General features: G+C 41.5%; 1 protein-coding gene across 1 annotated transcript in view; it reads right to left on the bottom strand.

Moving 5' to 3' along the window:
• The window catches only part of ADAM23 (ADAM metallopeptidase domain 23), a 251687-nt gene extending 242727 nt beyond the window's left edge, over window positions 1–8960 (bottom strand). The window contains exon 1 of the mRNA XM_087862985.1: window positions 8848–8960. The gene's annotated coding sequence lies outside the window, so the exon portion shown is untranslated. The remainder of the gene's footprint in view (window positions 1–8847) is intronic.
• Between the last annotated feature and the right edge of the window lie 7875 nt (window positions 8961–16835).

The following is a 16835-nucleotide window of genomic DNA, read 5'->3' as shown; positions in this document are numbered from 1 at the left end:
AGAAGTCAATAATAGATCATTCTTGGGATAGAGCAGTACTCAATAAGTGTCATAATTATAACCCAACCTCTTTGATTATCTCTCTACTAGACTATTCCTCATTCTTCCATTCCCATTGAAACATTTTGAACTTTCTATGAGTATTCTGTGATGGGAAAGTGAGACTCTGACTAATTTTTTTCAAACAATGGCACTTCAGGAGCATTCAGAAACATGAGAGAGGCAACCTTGATGTGGATGTGAGGAGGGAGTAAAACGATATTTTCATTTAAGATTTGATAGTTCTATATCTTAAAGCTCATTTAAATTATCTCATGAATATCATAGTCTGACAATAGTGGATATTTTATGAGAAAGTATACAATTTTTACCTCTCTGATCAGACATCAGAAGCTAGTGGGAAGATTCTTCTCAAAGCCTGTGAATCTCCCTTTTAAAATGCTAAGGATATACTAAATTCTGAAAAGCACAGTTGAAAATTAGTCTGGTTATTGAATATAAAACACTATTGTAAGTGGAGTTATAGTTTCCACTTCTTAGCATCTTGAATAGAGTTCACTTAGGTCTCAAAAGTTCTGCTACTGACAAGCAAGTTTCCATATGAACTTTTTTAATTGTTTGGGAATGTCAACAGGACCATCATACACTGCAGCAAAAATGTTTCTCTGCTCTCTACTCTGTGTGTATGTATCAGTCATATTCACTCTGTTCATTTGTCAAGGTAACAGATATTTATATAAGGCCAACTACTTTCCCAATACTGCCTTAGATACTGAGCAGAATTTAAATGAATGAATGACACAGGGCCTAAAACAATACAAAAAATATTAGGAAATAATACAAAATGGTACACCGTATGAGTATGTGAAACAGAATGCTAAAAGTGTTCAAATATGGAAGAGACCAAAGTGGGAAGACATAGTCGGGGAAGGCAGCATAGAATGCTCAGTCGTTACTGAGCCACAACTGATGAGCTGGCTGAGAAACTGACTGAAAGAAAGAACACAAATGGGAGAAGTAAGAAGAGACCACAAAAGTAGGAAAGATTCCAAAAGCTAGTGGGATTGATTGAGAATGGGAAATGAGGGAAGGAAAAGTCAAAAATACCAACCAAAAATACCAACTGAAATAAAGAATATCTGCTAGAAAGCAAAAGGAGGATCATTCATTCATTCAAGTGTAACGAAAGACAATTAAGGAAAATGCTTGGGTCAGCTGTGAGGCCGAGTTCAAGCCAAGTTCAGTGAATAAAGAGGGACTCTTATGGAAAACACAACATAAAAAATTTTTTTAGAAACAAGGACAGATATGATGGTAGAGGTAACTCAGAGAGAAAAGACAAAAACATTTCCAGTTACAACCCTACTCACTGTGTCCCATCCTCAACCACTAAAACCAAAACTAAAATTTCAGAATAGCCGATTTCAAAGCAACTGTGGGGAATATAAGACAGTGAGAGCTGAAGACTGGCCAACGATGGAAAAACAAAGCATGTCTCTGAAGAGCAAGAAGCCAAGTGTAAGGCTGAGAAAGAGGAAGAGATCAAGCACCAGGGGCACATGGAGTGATCACAGGCAGGAAGGAACGGGACAGGACAAATCCCCATGAAGGACGTGGAGCACATTTAAAAGACTCGGACTTCAACTGGTTTTTGGTTTCCATGTGGCATCTGAAGACTTATGTGTATTATATGGTTTTCTGCTCATCAAGCTATCCCAAGCACTATGTTTCCCAGACAGGTCATGTGAGAGGGAATACCGAAAAGACAGTACAGAGGGATGGGGCAGGGACAGCTAGTAGCATTCTGAAGAGCTATTCTTAGCTTCTCCTTTGGCAAAGACTCCAATCTTCAGCTAAGCACATAGCTGCCTGAAATAAAGACCACGTTTCCCAGCCTTCCGTGCAGATAGGATGGCCATATAACTACGTTCTAACCAATGAGATATAAGAAGTATCAAGTGGGTCCATTAGAAAAATACCTCAAAAGAAGCTGAGTCATAGAAGACTCCTTAAAATAAGTCCCTGATTGACTTTTTCACTTTGTTCCCTTCTTTGGCTTTGCAACTAAAATAGGGTGACTGGAGCTCTGGCAGCCACTTTGTCCATGAGGTGACCTGAAAGAGAGAAGCCATACACTGGAATGATGAAGTGGAAAGGCAGACACAGCCTCGGACCCTGCGGTCTGAGACGTCCCCACACCAGCCCTAGCATGCCTACTCCGAACCTCTTCCACATGAGAGAAGAACACAATTCTATGTCTTTTTAAGCCACTGATATTTGGAGCTTATCAGTCATATGCAGCTGAATCCAATCCTAACTGATCCAGGGCATTTATAGCTGACCACAGTCAATAAATAGTTGCACAACGTGCAAGACAAGTTGTAAGATTGTGATGACTAAAACTATGAACGAAAGCACGCTTCCTTCCCACAGTCTCGAGCAGTGAGGAAGAAGAAACACATACGCAGCCATAATTCATTACAATAAGGGCTCTAACATATTGCAAATGCAACAGGGAAGAAACTTATTTATAATCACGCCTTGACTTCTAAGGATGGTGCAATTGGGTAACTAGGAGTCTGTTGCTTGTTAGTTGGAGCAAAGAGTGAGAATGTTTCTGAAAGTTTTAGAGCAGCTGAAACAAACTATTCTGCTCTGTATTCTAGGAGGAAATCAAGACCTAGAGAGTGGAGAGCAGAGCCACAGGAGACTAGATCTAAGAGAAGGATTAAAAGAAAGAAGAGAGAGGAGGGCAGGGAGGATAGAAAAGAAAAAACGAAGACAGAGAAAGAAGGACACATTAGTTGGAGCCAAGAAGAGAGCCCTGTAGAGAGGTGCCTAATGGACAGTTAAATGTGAAATACAATTAAAACATGTAAATCTGTTCCTCAGTTTACCCCCATGAAATCCTGAATAAGATCTTTTATCTGTATGGAATAGATATCCTTTGGGGAAATGTGAAGAACAACTAAATCCTACTTCAACGTTGGTGGGGGCCATACCAGAGGCAGCAACAACCACCGTCTGGTTAAATATACCATGTGCTATGGAGGTTCTGAAGAAGGAGATATGGAAGTTTTGAAGGGGTAAGATGAGAGGAGCACCAAGAATAATGAGCAATTTTTTTAAAGATTTTATTTGTTTATTTATTTATTTATTTATTTATTTATTTATTTATTTATTTAAGAGAGAGAGAGAGAGAGAGAGTACAAGCCAGGGAGAGATGCAGAGGGAGAGGGAGAAGCAGACTCCCTGCTGAGCATAGATCCTGACGCAGGGCTCAATCTCACAACCCCGAGATCATAACCTGAACCAATATCAAGAGTCAGACACCCAACTGACTGAGCCACCCAGGTGCCCCCCTCCTTTTTTTAAAGATTTTTATTTACTTGTTTGAGAGTGAGAAAAGAAGAATGAGCAATTTTACTAGGGAGATAAAGGCAGTAGGTTCCAAGTAGAAGTACTAACACCTGCATATTCCCAGAGACCTTTCAGAAAATGACTTAGTGGAATAGAATGGTTATCACTGTGAAAATTTAAGGTACCATGCCAAACTGGAGTGAAAAAATTGGGGTGGGGGGCAAATAGACCTTTCAATATCTCTTAAATCACACCATCTATGCAGGTAGTTGATAAACGAAAGGGGATAGATTGGGGAAACTCCTTTAGACCTGCCATATATTTAGCAAATACTAATCTGTGAGGCATTTAAAGATGAATAAACACAGGTCCCCCTTTCAAGAATCTCGCATTATATATCCATCATATTTTCATTGTGTTTTAGCAGCTGCTAAATACTCACTAGAAAAGCTCTCCAATGTGACCACATAACTATGCTCTAAAACAGGCTGGTTTCTTAACTAAATTATAACTGAGCTCCTTTGGGCTCCAAAGACCTACAACCGTACCATGATCTGAAAAGTTTATATGACAAAAGATGATTATGAGAATTGGGTTTGCTATAAGATAGCATAGTTTCCTGCAGAAACTATGTTATTTGATTCTTATTTTATGTTATTTAATTCTGAATCATTTTCCAGCCACTTTATAACTCCTCCAAAGTAGAAGAAATAACGTTCCAACTCCAATTAGCTCAGCAATGAAGATACTGAATTAAGCCAGTATAGTGAACAAGGCAGAAAAGAAAGTTTCAAGGACCTCTCATTTAAAATGGAGATGAGATGTTAAACAGAGGACAAGGGGAAGAAAATTAGTTCAAAGACAACATACGAGCTATGATAGCGCTAATGTGATACCATAATGACAGACTTCTAACCCATGATTAATTTAACCAGTCACATGAGTCAACCTGCCAGTTATGTCAAAAGGAGTTGGCCTGTACAATGAATTCTGAAAATAGTTCCAGCAGATGTGGGAGCAAGTGGGAGAGGGAGGAGAGAGAAAGGGGAGGAGAGGAGAGATTAGTTCAGAGAAAGGTGGACCCTGGATTTGAAGCAGAATTTTATTCACAAACCAGTTCACTGGCTTTGCTTCAGGACAACGAACTCTCCACCTCAGAAGACGCATTTGCTCAGTAAGACATTGGTTCTTCAGCTTTGGAACTAATCGTTCCAGAAACTCAAAACTAGCAGTCACCTACCCATATGGTGAGTGTGATTTAAGAGATTGTGGAAGGTCCATCTGCCTCCAAATTTTCACACTTCCAGCTAGACCTGAAATCCTCACTATTACAACTCTGCCATTAAATTACAACAGATTCTGGAAAGTCTCTGAAAAAATGCAAATATTAGTATTTATATTTGGCACATACAAGACCATCTTGTTACTTTCCTGCCTAGATATCCTTCCTTTGAGAATGGCTGAGGCTTTCCCAGCTGCCTGGGATAAATTCTATAAATATGTAAGGGCTACAGATTCTAGCTGACCTACAAATTATGAAGCCTAGAGAACACGCATATCGTCAAACACGTGGCTCTTTAAGAGATAAAGTAAGACAAACTCCCCGTCCCTTTTAAAGTTAGAGGTAAAAACTGCTTGTGAATAATCAAGTCTTATAGCAATGAAAATGAAGGAACTAGGACTACGTGCAAAACCATGGCTAACTCCCACCAACAAATGTTGAGCAAAAGTAGTCAGACATAAAAGAGTACATATTCGACAATTCTGTTAATACCAAGTTCAAAACAGACAAAAGTAAACTGTAACATTAGAAGACAAGAAGACAGTCATTACTTCGGAGGAGGAAAGAAATGGCAGTTGGGAGGGAACAAAAAGGAGGCTTCCGGTGTGCTGGCAATGTGCTATTTCTTGAACCAAGTAATTGTTACCCAGGTATTTACTTTGTGATAATTTCTTGATAATGCATTTGTGTTTCATGTATTTTTTATATGTAGTATACTTCAATTTTAAAGAATTTTTATTTTTATTTATTGTTTTTAAGTACACTCCAAGCCTAACAAGGGACTCAAACTTACCCCGAGATTGAGTCTCATGCTCTACCAACCAAGCCAGCCAGGCACCCCCAATTTTAAATAATTTTTTTTTTAAGTTTAAAGGTCAACTACAGGGGCGCCTGGGTGGCACAGCAGTTAAGCATCTGCCTTCGGCTCAGGGCGTGATCCTGGCGTTATGGGATCGAGCCCCACATCAGGCTCCTCTGCTATGAGCCTGCTTCTTCCTCTCCCACTCCCCCTGCTTGTGTTCCCTCTCTCACTGGCTGTCTCTATCTCTGTCAAATAAATAAAAAAAATAATAAAATCTTTTAAAAATAAATAAATAAATAAAGGTCAACTACATGTGTGGAATTTCAAAGGGCCCCAAATAGCAAAACCAGTCTTGAAAAGAAAACAAAGTTGGAAGTCTTAAACTTCCTGATTTCAAAACTTACTACAAAACTACACTAATCAAAACAGCATGGTACTGGCATTAAAACAGACATAAAGAATAAAATAGAGCCCAGACATAAACCTTCACATAACTGATCAAAGGATTTTCAAAAAGGTGCTAAGACCATTCGATGGGAAAGAATAGTCTTCTCTACAAAATGGTGTTGGGAAAACTGGATGTCTACATAGAAAGAAATGAAGCTGGAGTCTTACCTTGGACCATATACAAAGACTAACTCCAAATGAATTAAAGACCTAACTACGCATAAGAACTAAAACTATAAAACTCTTAGAAGAAAACATAGAAAAAAAGCTTCATGACATTGGACTTGGAAATGATTTTTTGGATATAATACCAAAAGCACAGGCAAGAAAAGAAAAAAACAGACAGTCGGACTCCATCTTTTAAAAGTTCTGTACATCCAAAGACGTTATCAAGAGTGAAAAGGCAACTCAGAGAATGAGAGAAAATATTTGCAGATCACATATTTGATAAAGGACTGATATCCAGAACATAGAAAGAACTCCTACAACCAACATACAAACAAATAACTGATTTTTTAAATGGGCAAAGGATCAAGTAACATCAGCAAGAGGTGGAATCGGAGTTTTCTACCATCATCACCTCCCCACAAAACATGGATTTTGACAACCACCCACAGATGCAAGTACCTTTGGGGGAATCTAAGAGTCCAGCAGAGAAGCTGTGGCACACCATTGAAGCAAAAAGTCCAATAACATGCATTAAAGAGGGTAAGAAAAAATACTTTCACTTAACCCGTGTCACCTCTCTCCCGAGGCAGCACAGCTCAGTGTCAAGGGAGACCCCCTCAGGCTGAAATTTCTCCCAAAGGGGAAAGTGAGAGCCCAGTGAGTGAGCACCCAGCTTCCCAGTCATGCAGCAGCTACCCAAAAGGCCCCCTTCTGTCTTGCTCCCCCCAAAACACTGAGCTGATCAGCATAACTGAAAGGTTAGGAGAAGCTGGTTGCACAGCCACCAGGGCTCAAAAGGAACATGGATTCTAAAACCACTTCATGGATTCCATCAAGAAGACTGCCTACAAGCCACTTGAGATGCTTTGCCTGGAGATCCCCCTCAACTGGCCTGTGGAGACTCTCCATGCTCCAAGTACCTCACCCACACCCCCTGCCATGGTTGGCTCCTCATGTGCACCCCCAGGGACAGCAAGAATGAACATTGATAGATGGCATGTGACCACATGCAGAAAACCAGCCAGACCTGCAGGGCTGAGAGAAGGCAAACAAACGTCAGCAATAAAGGGCACTGCTCTGGGGAAAAGAGATGAGAAGCGCTCAGCACCCAGCCTGGATTTGTGGGAATGAAAGAAGGTATACAATCTTAGGAATTCTCCCCAAAGAGAGAACTATAAATATGGCGTGGACACATCCATAGTAAAGGTCTGAGAGAGCCTCAGACTCCCTAGCCAAGCTGGCTGGTGAGGGTATTTCTCTCTCCCAAAGCCAGTCAGTAATACTTCTTCAAATATGAAGACAGCAACGAGACTTCAAGGAACATGAAATATCAAAGACACATGACACCACCAAAGAAATACAATAATTTTCCAGTCACTGACTCCAAAAAAATGGAAATCTACAAATCACCTGTCAAGTATTTCAAAATAATTGTTGTAAGGAAGCTCAGTGAGCTGCAAGAGAACACAGATAAAGAACTCAATAAAAAGAGGAAGACGATACATAAACAAAATGTGAAGTTCAACAGAGATAGAAATCATGAAAAAGTACCCAAGAGAAATTTGGGGGCCAAAGAATGCTATGAATTAAATGAAAAATGCAGTCATTGAGATGGTGACAAAGGTCACTCCTGACTTCAGCCTCCTAATAAGAAGACCAGCTAGCAACTATCATCGACGAGACAGCATTGTGAAAATCCCAGACACCGGGAGTGAGCTTGAAGCACACTTCGACTGCAGAAACCATGAAGAACTCCATCAAAAGCATCAGAAGACTGGCTACACACTGACCACACTGCCCCTCTCTCAGGCTGCCACAGCACCACACCAAGAGGGCCCGTGGGCCTGCAGTTCCCCCAGCAGGAAAAAGAGAGTCCAAGGTGAGTATCTAGCTCCCCAGCATTGTGGATTTTTTTCCAAGGGGCCCACTTGAGTCTTGCCTCCCAAAGGTCCTTTAGAGGGGAAACCAGTGGGACTTGACTACTGGAGATCAGATTGTGATGGAGAAATAGGACAGGGCTTACAGCAACCAGCTCTCAGATCTTAGCAGATTGAGTTCCTACTCACGGTGGTGAACAGAAATCCCAGCCAGAGGCACTGCCCATTTGCAGAGGAAAGACAAAAGCCCCACCTGGCCAGGGTACTCAGTGTGTAGTTCTGCCTGATTTGATACCCCAAACAACAAGCCTGATTTGATACCCCAAACAACAAGCCTTACATCCTGTTCTGCTGCCCCGCCCAGGCAGAAAAGCTCATTCATAGCCCTCCCTGCCGTTGGTGGTACCTTCCCCCCAGCCCTGTCCCATCAGGAAGCCTGACCAGAGCACTTGGGAAACTGTGTAGCCCAGCAACACCTCTAGCAGAGAGCCCAGCCAACAGGTTTGCCCCTCTGCAGAGCCAGCTGTTAGCCCCTTCTGGCCAGGCAGCTCGGTGCATAGTTAGACCCCCAGTTGATCCCAAACAATGAGCCCTGGCAGCTTTGAGATCTGTTCTGTGGCCCTGCCCAGGCCAGTACACCAACTCAAAGCCTTGCCCACTGCTGAATACAGCTTCAGCCGCATCTGACCAGGAAGCCCACCCAGAGCCCCAGGGAAGCTGTGTAGCCCGCCCTGCAGCTCCATGAGTAGAGTGCCCAGCGACTAGCTCTGACTGTGAGCAAAGCCAATGGCCTGGCCTGGCCGAGGCCCTCAGGACATGGTTCTGCCATATTCATATCCCCAACCAAATGTGCCAGTGTTGGGGCCCATTCTGCTCCCCTACCCAGGCAATGAGCTAATTCATAGTCCCACCTATACGTCGTACACAGTCCTTCCCAACAGAGCTTGATCAGAGAATCCAGGAAACCGCAGAGCCCATCCTGCAGCGGCACTTGGGCAGGGAACCAAGCCAGCAGTCCTATCCAACTATTCCCGGCCGGCGGCATACCCTCCACCTCAGAGTTCGGGCAGTGGCCTCACCCAAAAATAGACCCCACCTGCCCAAGGATGCTCCCAGCTGACCTGTCCAAAACCACAAGCTAAGCAGACTGGTGAAAGACTGTCTCTGCCAAAGATAACCTGTAAAGTCTGGGAGAGGGGACTGCTTACTTGAAGGCACAGCTACCGAAGTCAGGAATCTAGGATCACAAAAAAATTAGGTGAACATAACACCACCAAAGGAATTAATAAAGCTCCCATAAGTAACCATGAAGAAATGGAGATCTATGAACTGACAAAGAATTCAGAATAATCTTAAAAACGTTTAGTGAACGTAGTGTGCAAGAAAAGACAACTAATGAAATTAAGAAAACAATGCAGGAACAAAGAGGTTTGACAGAGAACCAACAAAACAAACCCAGAAATTTTAGACCTGAAGAATACAATGACTGAAATGAAGAATTCAATAGTGACTTCAGTAACAGAATCAACCAAGCAAAAGAAAGACTCCCACCATTTGCTACAACATGGATGAGCCTGGGGGTCATTGTGCTAAGTGAAATAAGCCAGACACAGAAGACTAATGCTGCATGATCTTACTTGCATGGGGAATCCAAAAAGTCGGACTCGTAGTAACAGAGAATGGAATGGTGGTTGCCAGAGACCGGGAAACGAGAGTAACTGGGAGATGTTGGTCAAAGGACACCAAGTTTCAATCAGAAGAGAAATATGTTCTGGGAATCTGATGTATAGCATGATGACTAAAGTTAATAGTAATGTATACTTGAAATTTGCTATGAGAGTAGATCTCGAGTGTCCTCACCACAAAGGAAAAAGTGTTCACTCTGTGAAATGATGAAGATGTTCATTAGCTTGACTGTGCTGATCGTTTCACAATGTATATGCATTTCAAAACATCGTTGTACATCTTAAATACACATGCTTTTCGTATGTCAAACATACTTCAATAAAGCTGGGAAAAAATGGGCAAGGGACTTGAATAGATGTTTCTCCGAAGAAGTTACACAAGTGGCTAATAAACACACAAAGAACATGTTCTACATCACAAATCATTAGGGAAATGTAAACCAAAACCACAGTAAGATACCACTTTGCACCCATGAGGACGGCTATTATCAAAAAACAACAACAGAAAATAACACACGTTAGTGAGAATGTGGAAAAATTAGAACCCTGTCCATTGCTGGTGTGAATGTACAATGATGCCACTGCTGTGGAAAATGTTACCATGGTTCCTCAAAAAATTAAACATAGAACAACCATATGATCCAACAATGCCACCTCTGGATACAGACCCAAAAGAACTGAAGGCAGGGACTGGAAGCGTCCATCTAAAATGCAGTAGGAGCGCCTGGGTGGTGCAGTCGATTAAGCGGCCGACTCTTGATTTTGGCTCCAGTCATGATCTCAGGGTGTTGGGATCGAGCCCCGCGAGGGGCTCGACGCTCAGCTGGGAGTCTGCTTGTCCCTCTCCCTCTGCCCTCCCCTCCTTCGTGTTCTCTCTCTTTAATAAATTTTTTTAAATCTGGAAATGAAATAAAATGTGGTAAACATATACAATGGAATATTATTTAGTCTTAAAAAGGAAAGAAATTCTGACACAGGCAACAGCATGGATGAAGTTTGCAGGCGTTACACAGAGTGAACTCAGACAGTTACACAAAGACAAATAGGATATGCTTCCAGGTATGTGAGGTTCCTCCAACAGCCACATTCACAGAGACAGAAAATAGACTGGTGGGGGGCGCCTGGGGGGCTCAGTCGTTAAGCGTCTGCCTTCAGCTCAGGGCGTGATCCCGGCGTTGTGGGACCGAGCCCCACATCAGGCTCCTCTGCTGGGAGCCTGCTTCTTCCTCTCCCACTCCCCCTGCTGTGTTCCCTCTCTCGCTGGCTGTCTCTCTCTGTCAAATAAATAAAATCTTAAAAAAAAAAAAAAAGAAAAGAAAAAAGAAAATAGACTGGTGGTTGCCAGGGGCGGGGGGTGGCAGAGAATGGGGACTTATTGTTTAATGGGTACAAAGTTCCAGTTGTGGAAGATGAAAAATTCTGGAGAGGGATGATGGTGTTTGCAGGACGTGAATGTACTTGAGGCTTCTGAGCTGTAACACTTAACACTGGCTCCAGTGGTAAATTTTGTGTTACGTATATTTTACCACCAAAAAAAAAAAAAAAAAAGCTTTGTTTTACCCACAAAACCGGGCCTACCACGGAAGCTGTATTCTGCACCAGCACTTCCCAAAGGTAAATCAGAACACTAGACTGGTGTGTGGCGAGCTGCACAGCAGTCACTTTCAGAGCTCGACCAAATGACAAGCTAAGGCCCCGTATCCAGATTCTAATTCAGAACATCCAGGGTGAAGCCTGAAGTTTCATTTTATGATCCCTGGGCTGTTGTAAAGTGCGGCTATGTTTGAAGGCTGCGCTGCTGCGATGTCACCATATCCAATTTAGAGGAGAAGAAGCAATTATCTATCTTTCCTTTGTCACAGGCTCAACTCTAAATGTTCTCATTTTATATAATGAAACAGTACTTTTTAACATAATGCTAAATCGATATTTAAGAAAAGCCCATAATTGAGTCAATCAGAATCTCAAACCTTGACTTCACAGGCATCACTCAAAAAAAAAAAATTGATGTGACTCTTTAAGAATTACATTTTTAGACACATTTTCTCAACTCCTTCTGTTAGCTTTGTGTTGAAATTTCTTAGATGGCCACAGGATACTTGCTAAGCCGGTAAGGAATTGTCATCCCACATGTTTGTGGGATCTTACCAAATGTTGGCATTACAAAGATATCTGATTATTTGCTCATGGGCATGTCATAGGTTATATTTTAAAAACCAGCTTCGGGGCACCTGGGTGGCTCAGTCAGTTGAGCGAGCATCTGACTCTTGATCTCTGCTCAGGTCTTTATCTCAGGGTCTTGAGTTCAAGCACCGTGTAGGGCTCTATGCTGGGCATGGAGCCTATTTAAACAACAACCACCACCACCAAACGAACAATATCAACTTCCACCTGAAATGATCAGCGTCTCTTCAGCAAAAGCACGACGCAATAATTATATCCCATTTGCATCTGCAGATTCATTCATTATTAACAACTTTCTGATTTTACATTATTGATCAGCATCTTTCTGGAGCCAGGAAATTTATTTAATTACACGCTAAATCAAGAGCCTAAAGATGTCTACGGGCAATTCTTGATAAGTGGTGACACGTGGTGTCACGGAAACACTGAACCGAAACCCAAAGGCCTGGCATGCTGGTCCGTGTGCCGCCCAGATCCCCGCTTCAGGACTAAGTACTCTCTGCCTCCGCTAAATACCGGGGGGGGGGGGTGCCCTCAGCTCAAAGGTTATGTATGCTTCCTCCCAGAGTCAGGCTACATCCAATGACTGGTGGACACACACCTCTTGCCCCAACCCACGTATCTCTGAAGGTCCACCCCAGCTGTGCGCTTTCCCGGCTAAGGCTCGCCTGTGACTCAGCCGTATCACTATTCCACCTTTCTCGCCCTGCCTTCCTCCCTCCCAAGAGCAAGCTCTAATGAATCATCCATCAGCAACAGAATCTTCAGCTCAGAGTCTGTTTCCATGGAAACCAGACCTGCATCACCTATTCTCTCAACTAGCTCTGTAACCATAGTAAAGCCACTTAACCACACCTCCCCCTGTAATTGAAGTCTTACTGAGCTCGGGGCCACTGAAAATCCCCCATGCCACACAGAACGAGCTCCTGCAGCGGCAGAGACCTGCCCTCAGGACTCACCTGCTGTGACCAAGTTCATACATTTTACAGCCTGTCCCTTTATATTCCACCCCCTTTAGACGGCAAGGAGGAGACATTCTGTATCACTACCAGGCACTTCTTTAAGGTTCATCAGTTCCAAAGGAGGCTCTGGCCTTTATCTGGACAGAAAATGTCCTGGGATGGGGGTAGCAAGCCATCGGGACTTCCCTAGTCCCTAACAGTCCCACGCCCTAGGAAACCCCTCAGTTCCAGGAAACCTCGACAGGTGGTCACCCTAACATATGTCCTCTGCCTCGTGGGCTTGCACAATCATGTGCAAGATCATGACTGGCTGCCTGACCTGTACACAAGGCAGAATATAAGTCTCAATCCACAAGACCAGGGCATATCTACGGCTGTACCTTTTCTTTTTCACAGCCCTTTTATTTTTCCTTTGTAACACTTACCATAGCTGTTATCAGTTATGCAGTTACTTGTCTAATTTTTGTCTGCTCAACCAGATTGCAAGTACCAAATGAACCTGTTTGCGTTGTTCACGGTTGTATCCTTACTGCTTGGCACAGAGCCTAGCACACAAGCAATGACCAATAAATATTTGCTGAGTAACTAAATGAAGCAAGAAGGAGGGAGATGTGCAAACCGAGACCCACTCAAAAGGTGGAAAACTAACAAAAAGATAAAGTGCAGGATAGTCAGAATGAAAATAAACAGGGAGTGGAGGGCCATACACACGTATTCAACCTCGCACCACGTTTCCATTCTCCTGTTTCATTATATTGCTGAACTATTGTTAAGCCTGTGGTTAATGCCAACACTCAGCTTTGATGTATATTCATGATTTTCCATCAGATCAAGTTCACTGAAATACAACAGGCCCTCCATTTAAAAAAAAAAAAAAAAGTGTTGTCAGAATGAATGAACTGTATCACCATTTTGAGGGTCACTATTTCAGACAAGTACCCTGACAAGGAGATTTTAAATTCTTAGGATCAGAGCCCTTTCTCTAGAAGAAACTGTAGCAATTTTTGGTCAAACCTTCCAATTTCTCTCTCAAGGCAACTGCATATCACATCTTGATTCCCTTAAGATAGTATTATCTGTGAATTTCTATTTTTTCTCACTTGCTACTACTAGAATAAAGCACATCCTTGCATATCGTTTGAAGACACACTGAAATTCTCTTTTTATAGCTCCTCATGCCCATAATAAAAGTCTTGATGTGAAACTCCCCACCCACATAACAGCTTTTTGATCTTGTTGATGCTTAAACTGAAACTGGCCTAAATTAAAACATATGCTTAAAAAAATACAGGAACTTGTGTGAAGTTACTTATCAGTAAACATTATCCATTCTGAACAGCAATTCACAAAGACAGAATTCATACTGAAATGCCATGCTTTTAGATTCTGGTATAATGATCATTAAATTTGGAACATGAAAATGGATTTGGCAAACGTGCAGATACCAAAATTAATCTTGCCCTTGTTCTTTGTTCTTACAAGAGACTTTTCTTTTTAAATCAAAGCTGTTTTGTTTTCTATTTTATTTATTTATTTATTTGACTTTTAGACAGAGAGAGAGAACACTTGCGCTGGGGAGGGGTGGAGGGAGAGAGAGAATCTTAAGCAGGCTGCACACTCAGAGCAGAGCACAATGCAGGGCTCCATCTCACGACACTGAGATCATGACCTGAGCTGAAATCAAAAGACAGATGCTTAACCGACTGAGCCACCCAGGCGCCCCCTTTATAAGAGACTTTATATCCTTGGACCATCTACAACCTATAGAAGCTGATCAGCTTCACTTGCCAAGCTGAAAAATTATCATGATCTCACCAATCTATTTCATCCAAACTAGGATATATTTGTAACAATTTTATTCATGATTTCACTGCTGTAGCTTATACTATAAACCATATATATGATCTACGTGACAGAAATAAATAAGCAAATGAGCCAGATGATAAATAGATAGTTGGTGAATTAAACAGGTCAAAATTCCTTCGTCTCTGGCCAAACTTCAGTGCAGAATTGTGACGTTTACAGTCCTCTCACCGACACTGTCAGACTCTCTGGCTGAGACGATGAGCACGTCCAGCCCCAAGGAGCTGCTTGTGGAAGAAAGCTGTGCTAAGGCAGCAGTGACACGACCCGAGGACCACTGGAGATCCGGGGGACCCTTTCAGGGGCTGATGAGATAAATCAATTTCACCATATTATTAACACATTATCTGAGGATTTTGACTCACCTTGCTAACATTTCTGTTGATAGCACAAAACAGTAGTGAAGGAAACCACTGGCACCTAAGTACATATCATGACGGCAGCACCAAACTGTGCTAGCAGCCATGATATTCTTTACCAAAATGCACTTACTGAAAACAAAAACAAAAACAGTGTCACTTAAGAATGTGCTTGATGAAGCAGTAAAAATTATTATTTTTATTAAATCTGGGTGGTTGAGGGGCATCTGGGTGGCTCAGTCAGTTAAGCGTCTGCCTTCAGCTCAGATCATGATCCCAGGGTCCAGGGATCGAGCCCCCGCATCAGGCTCCCTGCTCAGCAAAGAGTCTGCTTCTCCCTCTCCCTCTGTCCCTCCCCCTGCTTGTGCTGTCCCTCTGTCTCTGTCAAATAAATAAATAAAATCTTTAAAAAAATAAGAAAATAAAAACAAATAAAGCATGCCACTAAAATATTTTCAAGAATCAATAAATAAAGCTGGATGGTTGAGAACATGTCTTTTAAATATTCTGTAAGATGAAATGAGAAGTACACATAAAGAATGAGTTTACTGAGAACAAACTGGTGGTTACGGCGGTGAGGGGGGGATGGGCAAAGAAGTAGGTGAAGGGAATTAAGAGGTACAAAATTCCAGATGTGAAATAAGTAAGTCATGGGGATAAAAAGTACAACATAGGGAATATAGTCAGTAATACTGTAATAACTTTGCATGGTGACAGATGGTAACTAGAGTTACCATCGCAAGCACTACACAATGTATAGAATTGTTGAGTCCCTATGTTGTATACCCGAAATTAACATTGTATGTCAACTATACTTCAACAAAAAGATTTTTTAATTATAAAAAATAGTTTAAGAATAAAATCCGTACTCTCTCAAAAAAAGAAAAGAATGACTGTATATTAAAGTAAAAGAGTTGTCCCCAGGAAGAGCATTTGTTAGCAGCTGATTTGCAAACTGGACGGCTGCTTTTTCATGTGATACCATTTTATTTGAAAGAACAACTGACAAGCAAAGTATGCTTATTCAGACTTGGATATTTGGCAGACATTTTACTGAAAATAAAGTGAGCCTTTAACTTCAAGGAAAACAACAGACAATATAGTTGCCAATGATAAAATGCAAGCTTTCAAGTGAAAATTAGAATTTTAGAAATCTGTATCCCACACCATGAGCTTAACAGCTTACCAGTATTTAAAGACTTTTCTGATGAAACCGGTAGTAATATAAACAAATGCGATTTTTCAATACTGTAAAATGAAATGTGCCAACATTTGGGAGATCTGCATAACTCAGTGAGATGGTATTTTCCACACCAATGCATGATGTTACAAAATCACGCATGGGTAAAAGATCCATTCAGAGTGCAAGGCAGATCAATGGATTTTAATGCAGCAAACCATAAAAAGATCGCTGGTGTGGTTTTAGATTCCACACTGCAACTGTCCTTTAAAAAACTACCACTTGTCATGTTTTGGGGTAATTTCAAAGACAAATCTTCACAATTACATGACAATGCTATTAAAATGGTCCTCTTTGTTCCAATTTATATCTCCATGAGAGCAAATTTTCTTCATAATTCAACCAAAGCCACAGATTGAATGCAGATGGAGACATGAAAATGCAAGTGTCTTCTATTAAATCAAACACTAATAAAGATTTTAAAAATCATAAAATAATGCCACACAAAAGAGTGACAAACTCTTTTTTTGTGGGGGAAAACACAGTTATATTTCATTAGAAACGTGTTGTTTATGTTAGCATGTAGTCAAATCGTTTTTTGCTATTTTTAATTGAATTTATATGCAAATATTTTTAAATTCTTCTAGTTTTAATTTCTAATGCAGT

Source organism: Ursus americanus, chromosome 1 (assembly GCF_024610735.1).
Source record: "Ursus americanus isolate L20-20 chromosome 1, mUrsAme1.1.p, whole genome shotgun sequence".
In the NCBI taxonomy this organism is placed as follows: domain Eukaryota; kingdom Metazoa; phylum Chordata; class Mammalia; order Carnivora; family Ursidae; genus Ursus; species Ursus americanus.
The sequence above is the reverse complement of the archived record's forward strand: the minus strand, read 5'-3'. Positions and strand labels throughout refer to the sequence as shown.